Source organism: Montipora foliosa, chromosome 7 (assembly GCF_036669935.1).
Source record: "Montipora foliosa isolate CH-2021 chromosome 7, ASM3666993v2, whole genome shotgun sequence".
In the NCBI taxonomy this organism is placed as follows: Eukaryota; Metazoa; Cnidaria; class Anthozoa; order Scleractinia; family Acroporidae; genus Montipora; species Montipora foliosa.
Genome location: NC_090875.1, coordinates 30112018 through 30118840, shown reverse-complemented (window position 1 = coordinate 30118840; position 6823 = coordinate 30112018).

The window sequence follows — 6823 nt, the reverse complement described above, 5'->3', positions numbered from 1 at the left end:
CACGAAATGCATCGAAAGGCGCGATTTTTATATGTAACCATGGCATTAGTGATCTTTTCACGTGTGAAGATAACATGTTATTTTCACGTGTGAAGATATCATGTTTTCGCGCGAAAGCTCACTTGGTATTCCATTGGTGTTTATATAATTAGGTGGAATATTAGTAGCTAAATTTGAGCCAATGTCCGTAAAGAACTGACAAAAATGTTCAGCGAGTTGGACGGGATCTTTTTTGCACTTTATCTCTTGTTTAAAACTTATGTATAAGTTGCCATGTTGCGTTTAGCATTAGATTTTCTGATAGTACTTTAATTTTCTTTTAGCAATTCTGATTAAATGATTAAGCTTATTTTTATAGCACTTGTGAACCATCTCATTTTGGGAACATGAAGAAAATTTTTGTACAGTAAGTTCTTTTTTCTAACCGATTTTGACGGACCTTTTGTGAACCAAGGCTTCCTAAGAGCATGTTTATTTAACAATTATTCTATTCGCGCTTGTTGGATATGAGTTGGCTATAACCAGCCTCAAATCCAACAAGAGCGAATGGAATAATTGTTTTATTAAATTCCTTAAACTACAAAAGTTTTGAAGTACGAAATACGAGTGAAAAAAGCGAGCAAATCCGAGCGAAATCGAAAAAACGTGAGGAGAACTGATGCGATGTTGTGTAATACCTTGTGGTCAGACAGACGCAGGCTCATCACAAAAACATTTCTTGCGTTTTCGTGTACTTCTAAACGTCGGAATAGATCCAAAGTTTCCACAAAATACGTTTTTTTTTCTTTTTCGGCTTTTTTCAAAGAGAAATCTCGCTTTCCAGCGATAAAACGTTTAGTTTAGCAACGGTTAATGCAAGCAATTATCATATAAGGCCAAACCAAGGTATATGAGCTGATAACCGTGATTGAGTGAACCAATCAGAGCACGCGAAATGCATTATCCGAGGTTGAGAATTTAATAAAACTCATTATTCCTCCAACGATTGCAATAATCTCGGGCGCAACTCCATGCGAGTCGTTCTCGGAGGTGAATAGCAAAGGATATCCGGGATTTGAGCAGCCAATCATAGCGCGCTTTGAACGCTATCCACTGTTATAGTATATACTAAATAGGGATATGAAGCACTATGTATTGTTATCACGAAGGTGGGATGTTAAGTGCTGGGTTTCGAATTCTATTTAACAATTAGACCCGTAGCCCGCAATGGCTACGGGTCAATAGCCCATGAGGCGAAGCCGAATGGGCTATTGACCCGTGGCCCTTGAGGGCTAATAGTCCTCTAGTAGCGTAGCCAATCAAAATGCAGCATTTGCATTAGTCCACTAGTTGGGTGATACTAATTATGATTATGCGCTGTGTGTAGTTCTGTGGATTGTGTCACTATGCTTGGATCGGGACAGGATACGCTATGTGTTGCACTATATATAGTTATGTATGGATAAGGTTTAAGGTTATTGACTTGACTTCTCAAGCGTTCAAATAGTTTTAATAGGAGCGTTTTTATCAGGAAAGGCTACCAAAATTTAATGTAGTCGAGAGCGAAATTACTTTCTTTTTTTCCATGTCATCTATGACACTTGCTTTTGGCTAACAATCAGACCTTATCGCCTTCCCCGAGCAGTCTCGGTCATCTTGCTAGGAATTGTTTACCATCCCCCGAACAAGGGCTCGGCTGAGAACCTTATCTAGATTGACCACATGAAGCGAAATACCGAAGTATTTTATGTAAACATGGTCTTATTGTGATTTGTGGCGATTTCAACTCTCTTAGAACCGGCGTTATTGCGAGACAAGTGAAACATGCCACTGGTCTTACACAACTAGTTAGTATTGACTAGGGACACTCTTGATTGGTGCCCAACGAATAGACCGAAATTATTTTCATTTCTGCTACAACTACCGAAACTTGGCCGAAGTGACCATTAGACTTTATTGATAAAGCCAACAACCGCCCCACATCAGCATACCCCATCGAATCAGCGTGTGTACACTAGGGACCTCCGCCCAATCAGGATAAACGAGTTCGGAAAGTGGATAACGCAGTATGAATGGCCTAATACCTTGAATCTTAAAAACTTCCAAGATAAATATGACATGTTTCAATCGATAATTTCAAAATCAGTCAACCGTTTTCTTCCCCTGAAAAGTGACAAACCTTGGATCACACCTAAATTGAAAAGACTAACCAAGAAGTGACAGAAGGCTCTTGTTATTCATGGAAGAAATTCGTGCGTGTTTAAACAATGGCGTGCCAAGGTGCAATATGAATGTAACATCGCTAGCGTAATTATTATAACAACAAGGTTGCCGCTCTGAAAGACACTAACGTTAAACGCTGGTGGAAAGAAATTAAGGGAATCGCAGGGCAAAGATGCTTAATGACACCCTAACTTCGCCGGGTTTACTTGCTGAGCACTTCAACAACTTCTTATCAGATCTGACAGCGCATTTCAGTCTCCTGGAGTCTAGTTTTGGAGTCATCCCAGAGGTCCCAAGCGAATTTCTTGTGGATGTAAAGAAGACCTGTAGAGCTCTACGTCAAATCATGTTGAGCGAGTCTCCCGGACATGATATTGTTCCTAACAAGATTTGGAAGGAATTCGCCTAAGAATTAGCACCTGTTTCATCGGACATCCATAACACCTCCTTAAAACAGGGCGTGGTACCATCACAGCTGAAAGAGTCCGCGGTGAGGCCCATCCCGAAATGTTCACCACCAAAAACGATTGAGAGCGATCTGAGTCCCATTACCTTCACATGCCAAGTAGCTAAGTTAATGGAAGGGTTTACATTAAAATCTTTATATAACCAAATAGTAGATAAGCTAGACGATAAGCAATTTGCTCTGCCAGGGGTAAATCTTGTTCTCATTCTTTAGTCTACTTATCCCACCATATTTTTGCGTCACTCGACAGAGGTGATTGTTTTGCACGAATTCTTTTTACTGATTTTAGTAAGGGGTTTGACCTTGCGGACCATAATGTCTTGATAAAAGAATTAGGTTCTCTGGGTGTCCACGAGGTCCTCGTTAGATGGGTAGGGTCGTTTCTGTTTGATAGGTCTCAGAGGGTGTCATTATGTAATACACTGTCTCCCGCAGTCATTCCACGTGGCGGTATCCCTCAGGGGACAAAACTTGCACCCGTTCTCTTTGCTGTCCTGGTGAATGAGTTAACAAGTAACTGGAACCTTAGAGCAAAGTATGTAGATGAACTAGCAATAGTTGAGATCCTTCAGCATGCTGCCAATAATAGCAAATGAAATCGGCCCTTTCTCAGCGGAACATGGCATGCGGTTAAATGGCCCTAAATGTAATAAAATGTAAAGATATGCTTATTGATTTTCTCAGGTACAAGCCCTTTCCAAAAACCCCAATATTCATCAATAGCTTGCCCATAGAGCAGGTTTCTACCCATAACGTACTAGGGGTGTATGTTTTAACAAACCTCCAACAGCACGAATAAATTGGTAGCCGAACAGAGCATTCTAAGAAGGAACGCTTTTAATGAAGAAAAGATCCTGACTGTCGCGTTACACTACTCAACTTACCCAGTACGCATAAATTACAAAATACTTATACATGTCCCTACTGATCATGACTCATACCATGCACGTGCATTCTTGTACGTTTTACATAAATTAGCACATTATCACACCCTCCCTTCTATAACAAAAAAACAGTCTAGCTGTTCTAGCTCTAGCTGCAACAGTTCACGGCTTAGGCAATCAAGTTAAAACATAGTTATAGTAACGTGCTTGCTGTTGCTGACGCAGGCGAAGCTTCGTGTGGATTGTATCTTCGTCAGCTACAGACGGTTTGAGCAAACCAGCAGACATGGGTAGAAGACTTCTTGTCCTTCTTTTAAGAAGGCGCTGAGCTGGGCTGATCTGAATTCCTGCAGGCGGTGTATTCCTGTGGTCAAGCAGAGCTAGAAACGCATCGGAACCAGTCTTCTTGCACTTCAAAAGAATCTTCTTGGCCTCTTTCACAGCACATTCTGCTTTGCCATTGGACTGACTGTGACGGAGACTGCTAGTACGGTGGGCAAAGTCCCACTCATTTGAGAATTTCAGGACTCGCTAGAACAGAACTGTGGCCCGTTGCCAGTAACTAGCTGTTCCGGTATGCCATGCGAAATGCGCTTTGAGCTTCCTGATAACAGACACCGACGTTGTGCTTCTGAAGTGGTCAAGTTCAAAGAAGTCACTAAAATAATCAGACTTTACCAAGTAGCTCTTGCCATCTAACTCAAATAGGTCAGCTGCAACGTATTGCCAGGGCCGGCTAGGCTTTTGGTGACTCTTGAGTGTTTCCTTGGTCTGGCTGTGCTCGTATTCTCTTCCAGGCTTCACAGACGGATGCGTCGGACTTGTCGTGGGGCTACCATTGTGAATATATTGTCAAAGGTACAGGTACACGTTATTTAACGTCGGAAGTCCCTTTAGTCTCTAGAGAGTACTCTCGTGCGTTAAGGGTCCTGGTTAAATCAGGTCTATCAAATCAAGAGGTATTGCAAGTGTACTGTAGCCTAGTGCGCTCTGTCTTGGAATATGCATCCCCTGTTTGGGCTGTTTTGCCCGATTACCGAAGTGATCTAATTGAATCCGTTCAAAGGGAAGCTCTGCGCATTATTCTGCCAAACCTAAGTTATGATCAAGCGCTTGCTCGTTCTGGCCTACAGACACTGTTAGAGCGCCGAGGTCAACCTTGCGAACGCAGAGGCATGGACAAATAATTTAACGGGAATAAGTTGGCAGAAAAAACCACCTGCACGAAAAATTTTGCTTCATTGAAAAAAGTCTATACATTTGGAGGATAACACGTCTCTTTGTTTCTTATTTGTTAGTAAAAACCCAAGCTACTGGTGCCTAACGGTTTGTTGTCATCAAAAACTGAAGATTCAGGAACCACATGAAATATATGAAAGAGTTTTAAAGAATGTTAATACCCAGAATTACATGTAATTCGATGCATCCCAACTTTGATATCTAAGACGGAATTACCCTTTTAGTCTAAGAATAGACCATTTTACAGTTGTGGCTAAGTTACCTGGCCTAAGAATGGAAACGAGGCTGCCGGTGACCCTTTTTTGATGCAAACCTTCGTGCGTTTGTAATGTTAATACGGACTAATTAGAATTACAACAACACAATTTACATGACAAAAGCAGTGGGGGCTGTATCAATACAAGGTCACCGGCAGCCTCGCAGCCATTCATAGGCTAGGTTGCTGAGCAAACAAGTGTAAAATGGCCTGTTGGCTGCCTATTTAAAGCCGTAAGGTGAGTGTAAGAGTTCGCTTGTTTTTTTTGCAAGGGCGAATGCAGCTGTTTCTCTTTACTTAAGGGCCAGAGTTTGGAGAAACACTTTGTGCAGTGAATTGTCTGTAATTCCAGATGTGAGTGATGTTGAAGTTGGAGAGAAGAGCATGGGGGACACGTCGTGACGCTTATTAAAATCGTCATACATCTAATTATCTGCATGTCAGGACATATTCTGTCCCTTCACCAATCAATTGACACAGACACGAAGATTGGCTGCGTGCAATTGCCTCTTAAAGGCTGCTGCCATGTATTGTAATTTGAAGTATGTTAGATTACTTTTATTGAAAAAGTAAATTTACCTATGAAAAAGGCTTTGAGGATCTTCTCGATAGGAATATCCTTTATTTTGTCCTTAAAGCCTTTCCCAGCTAAAAAGTTATTGGTGTACAAAATATCAACACATTAATAATTAATAGTAGTATGAAAAAGGCTTTGAGAATCATCTCAATAAAATGACCTTTATTTTGTCCCCAAGGCCTTTTTGTGTACAACCTGTGACATTCATAATTCATGATAAGGCAATAACTTAGATTGTCGCCAGGGACCCTAAGATTTGTAACTTCCAGAACTAGTTTCATTGGTCCAACTAGGTGATTCCTGGACTTACTTACATTACATGTGCATCCTTAAACTAAACTTAAACCTTCCAAGATTTTATACAAGTCCTAAAATCAAGCTTTAGCGGTAAAAAATTGTGAAAGCTGGTATACCTTAAAGGAATTTCTAGAACTGTATTAATAGAAACTTAGATAACATTGAAGTGCAATTTAATTAATTCTGAAGTAGGAACAGCAATGAGATGAACAGGTCACACTCCGAATTCGCAAAAGAGTTTTAGCTTAGAAGGCAACAAACTCTATTACGTGATTAAAACTGAGAGAATTAATTAGCTTTACTACTGAGAACTACATAGATTGTGCAGATCAGACTTTGTCACTTTTATCCATTGTCATCAAGTAAATGAGAGACAATTTGCAAGGCCACTGATCAAAACACTGCTTTCTCAGAATGGCTGAGCACCTAAAAAAAGCGACGCGGAATAAGGTAAGATCGGTTGTCGACAACCCTGCTCTAAGGGCTTCATGACTCCATGCCATAAAGCCACTGAGCAGAAGGCAAAGAGGCTACGTACTGTTGGCCACTACAGGTATCTCATTGAGGCTTAGTGGTCAACACTAAAAAGAGAAATTTGCTGTTAACTTCAGCTATTACCTATGGCCATTGTCAACAACTCAGTTCAGTGCACGTATACCTATCACAAATTGTTATTGTGAATTAACTTCTGCTAATACTCATGAAACATTACTATTACATCCTGAAAGCCAGTAACCTAAGGGGTCTTACAAGCTGAATGGAATAAAAGGAATAAAGTTGAAAGTCTGCCCCAATGCACCAACTTATTGCTGTCAAATTTCTGGTAGACATTATGCTGACTCTATCTGGCATGTACAGTTTGGTAACTTTGATGTTCAACTGTGGAAAATGTATGATTTCCA